The sequence below is a fragment of the Lagopus leucura genome, unplaced genomic scaffold, assembly GCF_019238085.1.
Source record: "Lagopus leucura isolate 7727_CA_CO unplaced genomic scaffold, USGS_WTPT01 Super-Scaffold_100159, whole genome shotgun sequence".
Classification (NCBI taxonomy): Eukaryota; Metazoa; Chordata; class Aves; order Galliformes; family Phasianidae; genus Lagopus; species Lagopus leucura.
In genome coordinates, this window is record NW_024962335.1 from 35,818,315 (window position 1) to 35,838,185 (window position 19,871).

At 40.5% G+C, this 19,871-nt stretch overlaps 1 long non-coding RNA gene across 1 annotated transcript; it reads left to right on the forward strand.

Moving 5' to 3' along the window:
• The first annotated feature begins 6,106 nt into the window (after positions 1-6,106).
• LOC122190448 lies at positions 6,107-7,799 on the forward strand. The gene is made up of 2 exons (XR_006182130.1): positions 6,107-6,150; positions 7,008-7,799. It is a non-coding gene; the product is annotated as an uncharacterized LOC122190448 (long non-coding RNA).
• The last annotated feature ends 12,072 nt before the right edge of the window (positions 7,800-19,871 follow it).

Genomic DNA, 19,871 nt, shown 5'->3' on the forward strand with positions numbered 1-19,871 from the left:
ATGCCTATGCAAAAGAAAACTATTTCTTTAGGAAATCATAGAATGGCTTAGATTAGAAGGGACCTTAAAGATTATCTGCTTCCAGACCCCCTGCTTTGGGCACAGTTGCTACCTACTAGATCAGGCTGCCCAGATCCCATCCGAACTTTTCTTTAATGACTCTAGGGATGGGGAATCCGCAGTTTCTGTGTGCAACCTGTTCCAATGTCTCATTGCCTTGTGAGTAAAAATTGCCACCTAATATCTAATCTAAATCTCCTCTCTTTCTGTTTTAAAGCAATCTCTCTTGTCCTATCATTATCAGACCATGTAGAAAGTCAGTTTCCTTCAGCCCCCTTCAACTATTGGAAGGCTGCAATGAGGTCTCCCTGAAATCTTCCATTCTCCAAGCTAAACAAGCCCAGCTCTCTTGATCTTTCTCCATGAGTGAGGTGCACTAGCCCTTTAATCATATTCACAGTCCTCCTCTGGATCTGCTCCCTCTTGCATTTGGTGCCTCACGTCTAGGTGTGGTATTCCAAATGGGGCCTGAAGAGAGCAGAACAGAGGAGAACAATTACCTCCTTCATCCTGCTGTGGCTACTCTTATTCTGATACAGCCCAAGATACGATTGACCTGGGCTTCTAGTGCACGCTGCTGTTTTTCATCAATCAGGATCTCCATCCACATCCTTCTCCATAGAGCTTCTCTCTCAATGAGATCTTCTCCTAATCTTTATGCAGACTTTGCTTTGTTGAATCTCTTTAGATTCTTGGGGGCCCGTTTTTTCAAGCCTCTTCAGGTCCATCTGGATGGCATCCCTTCTTTCTATTTTATCAACTGCACCACTCAGATTAATGTCATCTGCAAACTGCTTAGGATGCACTTGATCCCAGTGTCTAGGTTAGGCATAACCAACCTGGGGTCTGCAGGTTGTATGCAGCCTGGGACAATTTGTACCATTCCCTGCCTTGAACATGAACTTTACACATCGCCCAAGACAATTCTTTTTCACTCAGTGCAGCCCAGGCAAACCAAAAGTTTGGACACCTGTGTTCTAAGTAATTGATAATTATGTTAAAGAGCATTGGTCGCAAAACTAATTGTTGGTCCCCAGTGCTGATCACCCTCCACCAGAACACCATTCTGTTGATCACACTGGGTCTTTAGGAGGACTCATACAAAAGCTAGAATCTGCTGAAGAAGCCTGTGGATACAGGAAGCAAAGACTAACTGCCTTGACTTGAAGCTAGATTCAAAGCAGTCCTGGAGACGCTGTGAAATGCAAAGACAAGCTGCTGGAGTTCGATAGGACAACCATATGTTGAACCCAGGTCATCAACAGTAAACTGGATTATTTTGCAATGGACTCCAACCACTGGCTCTCCAGGCAATGGAGAGAGGCCTTCCAGAAGCAAAACCAGGAGCTGCACCATGTCTCCTGGCTTGCCAGAGAAGGCTATTGACTAGTCTGGAAGACAGATCCTGGAGGGTGACAGCTGGTTAGCTGAATACCACATCAAACTGGAATGAATTGTTGAAGCCATTACATGTTCAAGCAAAGAAAATGAGCATCTCTAGTTTTGAATAGAGCACGTTATTTAGAACTGATACACATGCAGATATGAAGTAAATTGACAGTTTGAAGCTTTTCACTTGAGAACAGGTTTGAGGGAATAACTAGGATCAGAATAAAACTAATTTATCTTCTTTAAACCTGAAATTTGTTTGAGAATGTACTTCCTCTTTGTTTGTTTGGTTTTTTTGAGGTTTTTTTTTTTTTTTTTTAGAACTCATTCTTCTTTCACCAATGGTTTTAGTACCAGAAATCTTACCCTCCCTTCTGTCAGAGGAGAAGGAAGAGTATCTCGACATATTTACACTGACAAAACCAGACTTATTTGGGTCTTCTAACTCATGATTTTTTAAAAAAAGAAGTTGTAGAAGTGTGCAATGATTAAACATGAAATCACCCAAAACCTAATCCCAACTTTGTGAAAAATGACATCTATGTTCTTGGCAAGTCTTCAATCATTTTCAAAATTCCACAATTTTATGGTAGTCACCTAAATCCAAGTAATCTTAATTTTGCCACTGTTAGAAACAGAGGTATGAGCTTGTGGCTTGGAAAGAAGTCTTAGGCACAGTTATCTACAAAATGCAATCCTATTTTTGTCTGTTTTAATCGCTACCACAAACGAAACAGACAACTGAATGAGTTTATCTGCTGATTCAGCAGTGTGAGAATAAATAATAGTTTTCCTTACATATTGTTATGACTTAATGCTATTTTTATAATCATTTCGCTGACAGGTGTCAAACGTGCTTAATATCCTTCTCACTAAAGATGCTCATAATTGCTCTTGCTATGGAGTTTGAATCCACTAGCAGTCCTTCATATCTCAGACATTAAAGCTGGAATCAGTGAAGATCTGCCACTTCATTATAGTTGCAGAAGTCCCTAATCACTTGCAATGCTTCTAGTATCTCTTTTTGCAAGTTCAACCTAACTTTGCTATTTGCCCTTCCTATACTGTGTCCCTGGTATTCATGTTTGGCATGTCAACCATCACGTTTTACATATGAGATCATACAGCTACAACACATTTTTTCTTAAGCACTTACGCTACTTTGCAAGTGCTCTGTCAGTTATGCTGAGATGGCTGCCTGTGCGGTCTTCACAGTCTAATGGATTGCTGTGTGTGTGCGCACCTATGTGTTACAATTGGAAATATTAATGCAGTGGAAAGGCAATACAGAAGTGTAACAGTAAAGGGACTGCGCAGATGGGATGGGATTACAAAGCAAAAGGTGCTCACCTGTCTCCAAAGACCTAGGCTTGCAGGAAAGACTCCACAAGCAAGAGAGCTTCAACCAGAGAACCTTCCAGAGTGGCAGTCAGCCCTTAAATGAGGTCTAGGAGAGATGGAGCCAGGCTCCACCCCTTCCAGTTGCGTAGGTGAGTTGTCTTCAGCTGTTCTCCTAGAGCTGACCCAGTCGTTTCCCTAGGTGCTCAATCATGGCCAGTTCAGGCCATGACTCAACAGTTACCACACAATATGTATACAAATTATGGGTATTTATACATATATGTTCATTGTGTTAGTATATGGAAGAAAAGACATATACATTAAAAGCTTCTATTCAGGTCTACAGATGGAGGAGATAGGTGGACTGTCACATTTGTTCTTAGTACAAAAAGTGAGTGCTTGCTCTCACCAGTTAAACATCATATGCTGCAAGTAGTTCAATACTCTCCACTTAGCCCATTCATATGCAATTATTTTCAGACAATCCATATGCGAATACCTTCTGCTAATTCATTGTGAAAATCATTGGAATTCTACAATATTGCAATCTATTACAGGGGGAAAAATGAGTATTAAACTCAGTGTATGCAAATTTCTAGAAGGCTCTGCAAGTGGTGCTTCAATGCCGGGTTATTCAATGATATGTAAAGTGAAGAGCTAATGCTGCACTTGTTTGTGTAGGATCCGCCAACTAATATTCCCATAGGAACTATTCAAGGCATTAAAAATATCCTGTCTCATGTCTTCCTGTGCTGTAAATGGAGAGCTGTTCTTCATATGGGTGACCCCAGGAAGAATTTTCAACAACTGCTGCATAAAAAGTGTATTTTTTTTTATTCTACTTATTGTTTTCAGATGCAGAAGGCTGTAGTGCTTCACTAATAGCATGTGTTTGTGTAATATGATGCCATGAACCATAAAAAAAGTCAAGAAATAACTCATTTAAGTAATAAAGGAAACCAAAAGCAGCAGGAAGTTGTCCTTTTTCACCTCATAAAAAGCATAAACAGTGATCAGTGCCTCTGGGACAAAACCATTGCAGGCTTCTTAGGGAAAGGTTAATCTCAGTGTCTAATTGCAGTCCTTGTAAAATCAACTGCGGGCTTAATAACAGCATCTTCTCTTTATTCTACCCCTAAAAACTCAATTTTTATGACACCTATGTTGAAAGGAAAATGCTACTTCTTCAATTTCATATTTGTTTCTTATTTATTCCTGTTAGTTCAATTAAAGACAGTCAGGCAAGATGTGTGGGAAGATGGATACAGTAGCTGCTGTGTGTAACGGAGGAGCTGGAATGTATGGAACAGTCAGTTGGCAATAACATGGTTGAGAGCCTATGGGTGAGGATTAAGGGACAAGGAAATAAAGGGGATATCGTTGAGGGAGTTTGCTATAGACCACCCAGAGAGGACAAGACAACAACACTGATGAATTATTTTGAACTAAAAGAGACATCTAGATCAACTGCCCTTGCTGTTATGGGAGATTTCTTGCAAGACGTAAATTGCCAGACACAGCTGATACAAACAGCTCCAGGAGATTCCTAAAACATCCTAGTGACAGCTTCCTGGTACAGGTACTAAGGGAGACAATTAGGAGAAATACCCTTGTAGAATCATTTCTCATGAACAGAAAACTGTTGATAATGATAGGACAAGGGGGAATGGTTTTAAACTAAGACAGGGGAGATTTAGGCTAGATATTTAGAAAAAGTTTTTCACTGAGAGAGTGGTGATGCACTGGAACAGGTTGGCAGAGAGGTTGTTGATATCCCATCTTCGAAAGTATTCAAGGCAAGGCTGGATGTGGGTCTGGGCAGCTTGTCAAGTGCTTGGCAACCTGCTCACAGCATGGGGATTGAAATTAGATGAGCTTTGAGGTCCTTTTCAATGCACGCCATTCTGTAATTTTATGAACTTATGGATGAAGTGGTGATTAGTGACTGTCTTGGCTATAGGGAACACAAACTGGTCAAATTTAGAATATTTTTTGTAGAAGGAAAACTGACACGGAAATCTCAACCCTGGACATGGAAAGAGATTTTAAGCTGCTTGGGGAACTAGTTATTTAGTTTCCCTGGAAAACTATTTCTGATGGTGTTGGGGTCCATCAGTGTTGGTCAGTTTTTAAGTACCACCTCCTGAGAACACTGGAACAAGTAATTCCAAAATATCGGAAGTCAAGAAGGTAGGGCAAAAGGCTGGCTTGGCTGATCAGGGATCTTCTTCTAGAACTTAGGCAGAAAATGAAAGTGTGTGGCTGCTACAGTTCAGTGAGGGACAATAAAATGGATTTTTAAAAATATGTTAACAGAAGGAGGATCAGAGAGAATATGAGCTCATTACTTAATGAGAATGGTTATCTTACATATGGGCATAAACAAAGCAGAGATGCTTAATGTCATCTTTGTCTTCAAAGCTGATGGGCTCTGGGACCACAGGTGCTCAATTTGGAGGAGTGTGAACGTGGTAACAATCAACTCACAGAAAACTGTAGACTTGTGCTGCTCCACCTGGATGCATATAAGTCCATGGTACCCATCATCCCAGGGTACCCAAAAAGTTGGCCACATTATTACAAGATCTCTCTCAATTTTTCAATGCTTTTGGGAATCTGGAGAGGTCCCAGTTATCTGGAAAATGGCAAATGTTGTTTCAATTATCAAGAAGGCCAAGAAAGACCCTGGTAATTACAGGTCTGTAAGTTGCACTTGGTTTCTGGTAAAATTGTGGAGAAAATGATGCTGGGAGTTACTGAAAAGCACACAAAGAACAATGCAGTCATTGGTCACAGCCATTATGGGTCTTAGCTTCAACTGGGATAGTTATTTTTCTTCATAGTATCTGGTATGATTATATATTTTGGCTTTAGTAGAAAAACAGTATTGATAACATACCAACATTTCTAGTTGTTGCTGTGCATTGTTATGCAGAGCCAAGGATGTTTCCACATCCTCAACTTTTCCTGCTGTCCTGCCAGTAAGGGGACTGGAGAGGCAGAAGAAGCTGGAAAAGGACAGAATCAAGATAATCTAAACTGGCAAATGAGATATTCCATACCATATGATCTTGAGGGAAGAAAGCTTGAAGAAGGGAGAAAGTTCATTGGGCAGGCTGCTGTTTCTTGGAGATTAGCTAGGTGTATGGGAACTGCTGAATCACAGCCTGAACCTCTGATTAATCACCTGAGGCGAGCAATGAGTCAGTCATGGGAGCCCAAGTGAAGGCAATTCACCTGTGCTGCTGGAAGGTGTGGAGCCTGGCTCCACCTCTCCTAGACCCATTTAAGAGCTGACTGCCAGCAGGGGAGCCCTGGAGATGCCCTTCTCTGGAGTTTCATAGCAAGCCCAGCATATGGGTAAGTATTCTATCTATCTATCTATCTATCTATCTATCTATCTATCTATCTATCTATCTGTTTTGGTATAATAACTGCATAAGCAAACTGGTATATTTCATAACTATAACATCTGTATGTTCATTGATTATGCACACTGGACATCTGTCAGTGGGTGTGAGCAATTGCTTATGCATTGTGTGTTTTATATATATCTGTAAATATATTTATATATGATTATCATAGCTATTATCCTTGTTTTCCTTTTCACTATCTTAGTAAATAGCTTTTAGTAAATATCTTTTACCTCAACCCATCAGTTCCATTTGTTGGTTTTTTTTTTTTTTTTTTTTTTTTTTTTTTTTTTTTGGTGTGTGCATGTGTAACTTTTTTTTTTCTTTTTCCTCTGTCTCTCTTGAAAGGGAAAGGAGTATGTGAACAATTGTGTGCTGCTAAGCTACCTCCTGGGTTAAACCACAACAGTCTTTTTGGTGCCTTGTGTGAGACTTGAAGGGTTGAGATAACAGAAGATCTCACTGAAGAGTGTTAACATATGTTTTTTGCAGTTGTTGTGGGTAGTTTAGTAATTGCTATTCACAACACTATTTTTTTTATTGCTTGTGGAGTTCTCTCAGAGTTTTGGGACTGTATTGTTTAGCACCTTACTTGCTGTTTGTTTTCCCTGTTATGTTCTTGTCACAATTGGGGATGGGATTAAAGTTTTTATTTTGCTATGCTATGTGAGCTTGACTAGTGATCTAGAAGTTTTATGATGAAACTAATCTGGTGTTTGTACTCTGCATTGCAGTCATCTCTGTGCTTTGGGAACAATATTGTGGAGGCTGTTAGTAATTACAGTTTTTGCTTTGTCTCCCTAGTGAGCTGGGATACAGAAGAGTCACGGGAGGACACTTTCCACTGCTACCTCAGCTTCCTTCTCTCTTTCACTTCTTCTTCCCCTAGACCGTTTGCTAGTCACTTCACACTTCAAGTATGCAGCTTCACCTACTGTGTGCAGTGCAGATGCACTACAGTACAAAAGGTATATAAAACTACTAGAGAGTGTACAAAGGAAGGCTACAAGGCAGGTGAAGGGTCTGGAGGCCAAGATGTATGAGGAGCAGATGAGGTCCCTTGGTTTCTTCAGCCTAGAAAAGAAAGAGGAGAAAGATTGCAGATTAGCCCTGACTAGGCAACCACTTTCATTATTCTGAGCCGGGTCAAGAGAAGAGACTTTCAAATGCTGATTCTCTGTGCTTCCTCCTGATAAGAAAGAAGAGTTTGTTAGATCTGGAAACCGAGAGAGGAGAAGAGAGGAGCTGGAGCGCTTAAGCTTTTCAACCTTGTGTTTGGAAAAATATGGGACTGGATGAACACTGAAAAGGTCAAAGAAGAAGCAGATGATGTTTTGTTGGATAGTTGTGTACAGGATCTATTGTTTGAAATAAAAATCATGATTTCATTTTCATTCTCAACTGATGGGGGGAAAAAATGAAGTTATTAGACTTTTCCAGAGCTATTGATGATTTGTTCATGTTTAAAGTACATTATTTTACAAAGGGACGTAGTATTCATTATTTACAACTATTTTTAATGTTGTTAACCAGCTTTTGGGATTTTGAAGTTTTTTACATTTTCACATTCAGAAAAATAAATAAATGAAGATCTGAGTGGATTTTTGCCAAGGCTGTTGCATATGTTAAAAATAAATAAATAAATAAATAATCTAGTTAAGTCAATTCCCTAAATAATATTTAGGTAAATTGTTAAGTTACTGATTCAAGTTGTCTCAATAATTGCACTGCTCTCAGTACTGTTGTTACAAAAATGTAGCCATGTGATGACCCATATATTTTTCCTGGGGAGAAATATGGTATGAATCATGCATTTATATGCACTATCAATGTAGCATAGCTGGAAATACTCAATATATTATCTTAAGTGGTCTGGCTTGTATAAATGAACACTAACTTCTACGCTTATATATCTGAAAATTATTCAACTTCTTCCAGCTACAAGAAACTGATGTTAAAAATTTATTATAAATAGCTTTGCCACTTAATTGCATTGATTATAATCAGATTGCATGGAAAAAGATAAAGGTAAGTTAACTATCTGTATAACCAAGATGTTATAATTGCAATATAATCAAAAGAGTAAGGCAAAGCTGTATAATCAAGATGTTATAATTGCAATATAATCAAAAGAGTAAGGCAAACAAGGATCACAAAAGAGAATAAGTAGAAGAGCTTACCCTTGGGTTGAGCTCACTAGAAGATATCAAAGAGGAGGATCTCCAGAAGAGATCCTTCCCCTCTGGTAGCCAGCTCTTAAATAGGTCCAGGAGGGGTGGAGCCTGGCTCCACCCCTTCCGGTAGCACAGGTGAATTGCCTTCACCTGTGCTCCTCTGGCTGACTCATGGCTCACCTCAGGTGATCAATCAGAGGTTCAGGCCGTGACTCAGCAGTTGCCATACACTATCCTAATATTCATTCATATAATTTCTGTTCCCTTTGAGCAAGACTGTATAGCAGATGTGCTAATGAAGTCACCAATTTCTGTCACTAGTAAAGTTCTCGGGGTGGGGTGGGGGGGGGGGGGAGGGAAAAAGCAGGCATGAAAACAGATGACTTCTGTGTCTGTGCTGGATGTTAGTGATAATCTTCGGATAATGATTCTGTATATCCCATCTCTAAATCAGGCCAGCACTTTAAAGAATAACAACTAAAAAAATAATGGCCTTCTAATGGCCACCAAATACTGTAGGACACTTCTGAAAGATCAGATCCTGACACAAATAACTTTAAGCAGCAAGGACTTCCAGTCACCAAAGATGTGCAAAATGCCATTATCAGATTCAAAAGATCTGGAAAAATGGTGAAAATGATCATCTAATGATGTTAATACTATTCCTTATCTGACCAACTTATTGTAAGCATTATGTAGCACATAAGCAGCTACAAAGAATATCTTACTACAAAAATGATACTGTAATATACTGATTATTCTATGTGCATAATGCTGGTTCCATTATTCTCAGCATTTTTATATCAAGTGGATAGTGCTTTGAAGTGAAATGACAAGAAGATATTTACAGAACAGTGTCTTTTTGTCTGCTCCACAAACTCAAAAAAAAAAAAAATCCAGTTTATCTTTATCTCTAGATTGTGATAATGTTCATGCATCCCAGTTTTACTGTTCGTAATAACTGTTTTTTCACAGTAGTTGTGATGGTATTTGTTCAAGAATGAGTAGTTAGCACTGAAAAGAGTCTCTCTACTGATTATGAGCAGGAGTAGAAACCAGCACACACACACACACACGCACAGTTTTCTTGATAAAACAACCCCTCTCATCCAAAGAATCAGCACAGACTTCTATGTGCCTGTTGAAACTTGTGCAAGTTGTACTCTGAGAATTTAGTTCTCTGATCCTTAGAGCAGAGATCCTTAGAGGATCTTTTGCTCCTTATGTTGGAGCTGGTGAAGAAGTAGACATGTCAGAGCTCTTACCTATGTTGGATTTACAGGTTTATGTATTAGCGGAAAACATACATTTTTCACCCTGATTTGTTTTCAGATGCAATGACATTGTGAAGAAGATAATTTCTGTATGTCTCATTTCAAGGCAAAATGATATATTTGATTATTTAGTTTTCTTTCTTATAGACAATAGCTTTTTAGATGATGTATCTTTATATAGCTAATGTTTGTCTTATCGTCTTTTACTTTTGTAGTACTTTATGGTAGATTTTGTTTGCTTCAAATAGCTAAGCAGAAAGTTAATAATCAGTTTGGGTTTCACTTTTATGTAGAAAGATTCAAAATGGTAACGTACACAAAATGGGGAATGCATCTGCCTGTTTCAAAAAATTCCTTGACAGAAGTATAAATAATAGGTTTTTGAGGTGCAGCCGCAATGGTTTACCCAGGCTCCTCCGTGTCCTACTTTATCAGCTGAATATGAATTTGTTGTTCTGAGAGACTTTCTGCCTCTATTTAGGGTAGACTCAAAGTACATCTTTTTTTCTTCTCTAGTGGTCTGACTAGGAATAATGAGATCTAATATCCATTCTCCCAAATGCAAACATCCCGTGACTTCCAAATAGGCTTTGAAGTATTATAGAGATTTCACTGATAGCTATCACTGATTCACCATATGGAAATGTCAAATGCATTAATTTTCTGTTCCTCTTTGTACCTGACAACAAGAGGTAGCTGGGAACTTGGATATAGATTTTTTTTGTTGTTGTTGTTGTTTTTTAAAAAAAAAAAAAAAAAAAAAAAAAAAGAAACCAAATGAAAACCAACTTTGAACTACTAACATATATTGAGGTTTATTTTGCTCCAGGAGTACTTTGAAATACAGACTACACAGAATAAACAGACAGGACTCTGATTACATCAGATAATAATCAAGCATGAAGTATTGTTAATTAATGAAGCAAATGGTAGCTGATAAATATATGTATAATTTAAAACCTTTGAAACAAAGTTCTTACTGTTAAAGGTTTCTCTTTAGGTTACAAACCTGCTTATCTTGTTATTTCAACAATGGTATTTTACACAGTCATCTCAAACTAAACTAGGATAAAAAGCAAAACAAAAAAAAAAGGTTGTGCAAGGCTGGATTCCATACTGCATTTGCCTTTAATATAAATTAAACTGCATTCAGAACTGTTTAGTCTGCTCTGGCTTTTACCTTGCTGGTTCTTTAAGTGATAATTTTCATTTTCCCTTTTAACTCGATTCTGAGTAAGAAGTGTTTCTAGCTTAGTCTTCAGAAATGCATGAACAGCTGCTCATCTTTTTCCATCTGGCTTGAACTGGCATGCACTTCATTAAATCAGTTAATATACTCAGCATTTCATAATTGTGATTTTTCAATTTACAACTTTATAATGATTACTTTAGTGCTAGCCAAAGGAACTCTTGCTCTAACTAGCTGTTTTTTTCATTCCCGTGACACTTGATTTTAAGGATTGAATATTTAGCAGTCATCTTGTCAGAATTTTATAGTGGGTCAGCCACATATTTCATGTAAGACTGATATCTACTTTTAAATGTTTTTGTGAGTCAGCTTTAGGAATCATCTTGGCTCAAAACTTGCAGATATTTTAGAAAACTATGCTATTTTAACAACCTGAAATTAGCCATGCATAAAATAAACAGTGCATATCTATGCATTTGAGTGCATGTATGTGTATCTAAATATATAATACACAAAATATATCACTGTTAATATTAAATCAGATACACATATGTCATGAAATGACATGAAGAGAGTGTTATTGCAGAAGCCTTCAAGGAAAAGAACCTCAACTACTCTCAGTCATTATCCTGTATTCGCTCATTCACTATGAATTGCTTTACCCTTTGCTTTCTCCCCACAAAGCTACTGTTTGACCTTTCCAGAAAATACACTCATTCATTTCAAGTACACCTATCCCACTTTTTGCTCTTCCAAATTACATGCTCAGTTTTTCAAATGTGTGAATCTTTTTCCCTCTCATATGGTAAAAATGCTGAGATGAAAACAGATAAGCTATTCTATATAATGATAATTATACACCAAGTCCTCTGAGGATGCTGCCCTTCCCCTCCCATCAGAATATTCAAAATGCCTGGAAGAGGCAGTAAATGGAACCAGAACATTAATTCTTTAACGGTGGTTCACATGATATTCTGATGTGGAATACTGACAACAAAAAAAATCTCCAAACCACAATGGTCTTCAAAAGGTCAAGAAAGATGAGTTGGGAAATTATAGGCCAGTCAACCTCATCTCTGTCCCTAGGAGGGTGATGGAGCAATGTGTTCTGGATATAATCTCCAAGAAATTGAAAGAAGGTTATCAGGAGCAGTCAACGTGGATTCAGCAAAGGAAAGTCATGCTTTACCAACCTGGTAGCTGTCTTTGATGTCATCGCTGGCTGGGCAGGGGATTGTAGTGGGTGTTGTTTATCTCAACTTCAGCAAGGCTTTTGACACGGTCTCCCATAACATCCTTGTAGTTAAGCTTAGGGAGGGATAGATGAGTGGACACTGAGATGTGCTGAGAACTGGTTGACTGGTAGAACTCAAAGGGTTATGGTCAGTGGAGAAGAGTCTAGTAGATCTGTATCTGGAATAGATCCCCAAGGATCAGTACTGGTTCAGTCTTCTTTTATGTCTTCATTAATAACCTGGAAGAATGGGTAGCGTGCACTCATTGCAGGTTTGGTGATGATACAAAACTGGGAGGAGTGACTGACACAGCAGAAGGTTGTGCTGCCTCTCTATGATATCTGGACGGGATGGAGAGATATGTGGAGGGGAACCTTATGAGCTTCAACAAGAGCAAGTGTAGTGTACTACACCTGGTGAGGAATAACTGCATGTGTTAATACAGGCTGGGATCTGACTTGCTGGAAAGGACCTCTGCAGGGAAGGGCCTGGATGTCTTGGTAGACAGCAGGTTGGCCATGAGCCAGAAGTGTGCCCTTGTGGTTAAGAAGGCCAATAGTATCTGGAAGTGCATTGAAAAGAGCATTGCAAGATAATTGAGAGAAGTTCTCTTCCCCCTCTACTCTGCCCTGGTGAGGCCACATTGGGAACATTGTTTCCAGTTCTGAGCTCTTCAGTTCAAGATAGACAGGGAACAACTAGATAATGTCCAGCAGAGGGTGACAAAGATGATTAAAGACCTGGAGCATCTCCTGGATGAGGAAAAGCTGTGAGACCTGGGACTTAACCAGCCTGGAGAAGAGAAGATGCTTATAAATATATAAAAAGCAGGTGTCAAAAGGATGGAGTCAGGATTTTTTTGGCTGTCTAGCAACAGGACAATGGGCAACAGACACAAACTGAAACACAAGTAATTTCATACAAATACGAGGAAAAACTTATTTGGTTTGAGAGTTACAAAGCTCTGGAAACATTTTCCTGGGGTGGTAAAGGAATTTCCTTCTCTAGAAATCTTCAAAACCTGCCTGGATACTTTCCTGTGTAACCTATCCTAGGGAATCTGCTTTGACAGAGGGGTTGGACTTAGCTGATCTCCAACCTTCCTTCCAACCCCAACAATTCCAGCCCTTTCCAACCCCTACAATACTGTGGCATGATTCTGGCATGATGCTTACGGTTCTTCTAAATTAGCACATTGGAACAAAGGAGATTTAGTCCACTTGACATCAAACAGTAAATACTTTGCTAAGTTGGAATACAGAGAAAAGAAAAAGTATGTGATTCAGGGACTTGTATGGAACAATACTGAAGAAAAAAAACAGTATTATGAAATGTTAATTGATTTCATTTTATCAACCACTTTCATATTTAAGCATCGAACACCTGAATGAGTCACAGTTGTTTTGAAAAGCTATTTTACAGATTTTTGAGTAGGATATATTTTTTTAATGTTTTTGGAAGGGCATAGCTCTTTCCTTCATGCTTTTGCAAATCGGGACTTGCTGCACACAGTAAGCAGAAAAAGGCAAAGAGGGTGTATCTGAGCCTTTCTCTTTTGACTAAACAACATTGTCAGTGATCATTTCAGTATGTTGCTTGCAGATACTGGACATGATGTGTACAGTGTGTGTGCATGCATATTGCCTAGGCCCAGGATATGCACTCCTTGTATGCACTTGTGAGTCTGGGGGCACCCAGTGAAAGAACAGGTTTCCTTCTTGATAGTCTGAAATAAAAGCAAGACTAGAGATGTTAGTATCACTGATACACTCTCTAGGAAAGCATATGCTTCCTTAATCACCCAGCAATCCTCTGCCATAGTGAAACACGAGGTTGAGGATGCTAATATTGAACTGTGGGTCAGCAGAGCAGTCACTACACACTAGATCTCCTAGTGGTTGCAGGTACGTGCTCTTTCTCCCAGAGTGGATGCCACATCCTTGAGAAAAGTAGAGTTTTTCTAATAAATGCTAATAGTAATTTCTAATAAATAGGTCAGAATATTACATCACCCTGCAGTGCACAACAGGAAGTACACACGGTGGGGGAAGAGCCAGATATGGGGCTGTCTTTACTTCTGTTTTTAAAAGGTAAAAGCATGCTGATCATCACAGGCTGGGGGCTCGTGAACTAATACTCTTTCCTGAAGTCAAATTCTTAAATCATCCCTCATGGAAATACCTTCATGCCCCCTCATTTTCTTCTAAAGAATGATTGGGGTATAGCATTATGTAAATGAAAGCGAGCAAGGGATGTCATGTATCACTTGATTAGTGGGGAGCCTATATGATTATCCAGCTAGGTCAGATATTTACTGAATAGCAGCCTCACCTATTATAGGCAGTTTAAAAGGAATACTGGGACAGCCTCTGACTTACGTCTGTTTGGTAATTCATAATACCACTTAATCCAAACTGCACTTAACAAAGTACTTTCATGTCAGTCCAGGGGAATCATAACTCTGAAAGCCTGTTGTCACGCTAATCCCTTTCAATATTGAACTCCTGTTCTCCCCACTCCTGTTCTCCTTGGAAGGCCTATGGTTCTTGTTCAGGCAGTGTTTAAGCAAACCCTCAGGAAGCAATGAGATTTCAGGTTTTGTGCCATCTGGTGCATTTCATAGTGAATATGTGAAACCACCAGAGCTTGTTCAGGCAATGAGATAGATCTCTAACCAAATCCAAAAATGTTTCTACTCTTGTTGAAGGCAGACAGTGTCAGTGATTTATGGGCTGGTTTGGCCTGCTTCCATGACTAATGGGAGGGGGATGGGGGGACACATGGACCCACATCCTGTTGAGAGGAGGAAGGGGAAAAAGGTGAAAGGTAGGAAGATGGGCCTGAAAACAAAACATCAACAATATGCCAAGGGAGAAAACTGACTTACTAAATATGGTAGTGGAAAGCAAGATAACACAATATAATACAATACAATTGGAATTGAAGATAATAAAACAAAATGAGAGAGAGAATGTCCAAAACTGAAGGACTAATTCTAATGCTGAAGGTGAGATGGCTAGGGAGCACACACCGCAGTGATGAGCAGTGAAAGAAGAGGGACAGGCTTCTGACTTGCAAGCAGTTTTATCTTTCCCTCTAAATGGAAAATGGAAACAGAACAGTGAATATTGTCTGGGAGATGTAGTTGTCCTTCTTTTCTGAGAACCAGGTACCCAGAACAATTGACAATCCACAGAACTGGAGCATTAACTCTTTAACTCCCAGTGCTCTACATGATGTTATGATGCGGAATATTGATAACAAAAAAAAATTATAAAAGCACAACAGATGGAAATATACAATTAAGAAAGGATCAGGGCAGACTATGACTGACAGCCTTCCAAATGAGGCCTGAGCAAAGGTGTAGTGGCTACAGAGAGTAGAATCTGCCCTCCCACATATGTTGCAGATTAAGATAATGAATGCACTCACTGGTAGGGAATTTATGGTTAGATTGAGCAATGAGAAGGAGACTAGCATTTGAACTGCACAGTGGAGCAGCCCATCTGCTTTGGTAGATGGGAAGATGTTTGCACAACCACCATTACTCCCCCAGTGCCCCTCTAACCCCATCTCCTCCTATTCCACTCTCTCCCTCCCTCCTCCCCACCCAAAAATAAAGAAAAAAAAGTGTGCTATTTCAGTGCTTCTAGGAGATGAAGTTGTGTACAGATGACACTGTGAAACTGCTGTGAAGGGCAAGAGGAGTAGTGGGGACATTTTCAGGTTAAATGTAGAAATTCTCTGCTTTGATTATCATGGTACAAATAAAGAACACAGCCCCTTCTAATGAGTGCTTTCTAGAGAACCATTTAGAATATCTCTAGGAGGCTTAAACTGTTGTTCCCATTGACAAATCTAGTTTTTGAAAAACAAAACCTTCTCCTTTAGTAAAGCATAAATTCAGACAAGACAGAACTACTAAGTCTCAAACTGGAGAAAAGTTAAGAAATCTGAGCAAGTTCCTGCTAAAGCTCCACTCAGGAATGTCAAACTCGTGACAAAACCCCTCAGCTGCCTGCGAAGTGTAAACATGCATTTACAAATACTTGTAAAAGAATCAACTCCATTCACACAGGGTTCAGACCACAATCACGCTAAAACTGTCTTCGAATTTGTTCTACTCAGGTAGTGAAACCAGACTTCCACTTGTGTGTTTTTTAGTTCTTTCATGTTGTCAATTTCAGCACTCATGTAAAGGAGCACTGGGCTAGAATCAGTTTTCATAGCGTCCCAGAGATTTTTCCTGTCTGTCTGTATTTGCAAAGACAAAATTGTTTCATTCCTGATTTCTACAAATTTCACTGCAGCAGCCCTTGGTATGTAAATTAAGGTTTATTTTCTAGGTACAGATAAAGACATACAAATTTAAGCATGTAATCCCCTTATGCACACTGGAAAGTTAGTGCATTATTTTGATTCTGTGCTGACATTTGTGATAGGTCAAGTATTTGTAGCCTGTTAGATAATAAACTACACTGATGAACAGCAGAATACAGCATTCCAGGTTTTCCTGTTGTTATTTTGAATCAGTTGTGGACATTTTTCCTGTTGTTATTTGATAAGGTAAAGCAATTGCCTTAGCAGAAAATACAAATAGATAGATGTTGGTGCAGAATGGGCCAGACAATACCCCTCATAATTAATGGAATGTGATGCAGTGAAGTTATTTTCAAGGCAATGATTCTTGAATTATTCTTTGCAGTTGTTCAGAGAGTGAGATGAATAATGTTCTTTACTTCATGCTCTTTCCCTGGTTAGTTATCAGCAAACTAATTTTCAGAGACAAGGTTTTAAGTCTCTTTAGATTTAGAAGGAATTATACTAAATTCATCACTTTGTAGTTGAAGACCCTAAGTGACATTGGACAAAACATTTGCAAAGGTAGTGTATATGTAGTTAGATAAGGATACAAGAGATTTCCAGACTTGCAGAGATGGGATCAGGAAAGCCAAGGCGCAGGTGGAACTGAAGTTGGTGAGGGATGTGAAAAACAATAGGAAGACTTTCTACAGGTAAATTGGCCAGAAGAGACAGGCCAAAGTGAGTATACCTCCTTTGGTAAATGTAAAAGGAGAACTGGCTTCAATGGATGAAGAGAAGGCTGAGGTACTGAATGAGTTCTTTGCCTGGGTCTTCACTGGTGGCCAGGATTCCAGTATTTCTCACATCCCTGAGCCCTCCATCCCTAAACCTCTAGGTGGGGACCAGGGCGGTAAATCCCCCCCACTGTAAGGGCAGAGCAAGTCCAAGACTGCCTCATGAGACTGAACGTATACAAGTCTATGGGGCTGGATGGCATGTGTCCCAGGGTTCTGAAGGAGGTGGCTGAGGTGGTTGCTGAGCTGCTCTCCATCATATTTGAAAAGTCGTGGCTGTCAGGTGGGGTCCCGGATGACTGGAGGAAGGGTCATGTCACTCCTGTTTATAAGAAAGGGAGCAAGGAGGACCCGGGGAACTACAGGCTGGTGAATCTCACCTCTGTGCCTGGGAAGATTATGGAACAGATCCTCCTGGACAACATGCTTGATCACGTGAGGAATGAGCATGTGATCCGAGACAGCCAGCACAACTTCACCAGGGGAAGGTCATGCTTAACCAATCTGGTGGCCTTCTATGATGGAGTAATAGCTTAGCGGACAAGGGAAATGTGACCTATGTCATATACCTGGACTTCAGCAAGGCCTTTGACACGGTCCCCCACCACATCCTTATCTCCAAATTGGAGGGATGTGGATCTGATGGATGGACCACTTGATGGATAAGAAATTGATTAAAAGGCAGAAGACAGAGGGTGGTTAGCAATGGCTCTATGTCCAGGTGGAGGCTGGTAACAAGTGGCATCCCCCAGCGGTCCATTTGGGACTGTTGCTCCATCAGAAGAGGGGTGGCCAACAGAGACAAGGAGGTGATTGTCCCCCTCTACTCTGCTCTTGTGAGGCCCCCTCTGGAGTACTGTGTCCAGGTCTGGAGCCCCCAGAACAAGAAAGACAGAGAGCTGTTGGAGAGGGTCCAGAGGGGAGGCACGAAAATGATCAGGGGACTGGAGCACCTCCTCTGTGAAGACAGGCTGAGGGAGCTGGGCTTGTTCAGCCTGGAGAAAAGAAGGCTTTGGGGTGACCTCATTGCAGCCTTTCAGTACCTAAACGGAGCCTACAAACAGGAAAGGGTAGATAATGGCAGGACAAGGGGAACTGGTTTTAAGTTGAGGGAGGGAAGGTTTAGGTTGGATGTCAGGGGCAAGTTCTTTACTATGAGAGTGGTGAGGTGCTGGGGTTGCCCAGAGACATTGTGGATGCCCTATCCATCTCTGAAGGTATTCAAGATGTTCACCCAGATTGGATGGGGCCCTAGGCAGCCTGGTCTAGTATTGAATGGGAGGTTGGTGGCCCTGCATGTGGCAGGGGGGTTGGAGATTCATGATCCTTGAGGTCCCTTCCACCCCTGGCCATTCTGTGACTCTGTGATTCTGAAATTCAAGTTCAGTTTCTACCTTCAGGAACACTAATTGCATCTACACTATTAGCTCTACTGTATGTGAAGCCTATCCGTCAGATGAATTTCTAGCTTTCATAGCAAATTTGTGTTCATCTGGCATGCATAGCCAATGAATCAAAGTTGTTTCTGTCAATAAGCAGTGTATAACCAAGATGTTATAATCACAATATAATTGAGTATAATCAATAGATATCAAGATGTTATAATTGCAATATAATCAAGAGAGTAAGGTAAAGCAAACAAGGATCACAAGAGAGAATAGGTGGAAGAGCTTATCCTTGGGTTGAGCTCACCAGAAGATACCAGAAAAGGGGATCTCCAGAAGAGATCCTTCCCCTCTGGTAGCCAGCTCTTAAATAGGTCCAGGAGCTGTGCTTCCTGCAGCACAGGTGAATTGCCTTCACCTGTGCTCCTCTGGCTGACTCAAGGCTCACCTCAGGTGATTAATCAGAGGTTCAGGCCGTGACTCAGCAGTTCCCATACACTCCACACCTTCACGGCGTGAACCAATGATCAGGTTAACAAAAGGGTAAGCTTTCCCTAATACAGAGATCCGGTATATCGCGACGCTTACACAATTTTATCGCGACGTATGTTGGTACAGTTCAAGACAAGTGATGATTAGTGGATGTCTATATTCTTCTATGGGCCAGTGCTCAATGATGTGACTGGACTCATGAGGTCCTGAGGTGCAAGTCCATTCTATGTTCCGTCAGTCCCATGCAGACCATCACCGGGTGTTGTACGTGATCTGACAGCAACACTGGAACGTTTGATGGCATTTTGTTCCTTCTGGTGGTCCTGAAGGCTCACAGACTCACAGGGAGTAATACAGATGTTTTACAGGTACCAGGAGGGGAAGGTCTGCTCTCCAGGGCAAGATACAGGCCGTATTTCTGTCTTGGGTCAACACTTCCGCTTGTACTGGGGCACGTCCTGGCCGCCTGTACCACACCTTTTGGCCGGATATCTGCGGCTGCATAACGATATCAGGCACCAAAGGAGGTGTCCTGATCTGCCATAGGGACAGGATGGGGGTCCCTTTAGCAATAAAGATCGGAGTGTTGACCACAATATCAGTAGGCCATGTACCTATTACTGGAGGGACTACTGAGCCTCCCACCTCCAATAGTCTCCCCCAAGGTGCAAGTAGGCCACACCACTTGGGTCCTACCTGCACCTTCCAGGGCCATTTTATTTTATGGGTACCTGGCTCTAAGTTTTCAGGGGCAGGGAGCAGAAGATTATTTTCATTACCAATCTGGGGTCTTACCTGATGATCAGTGCCCGTAATTTGG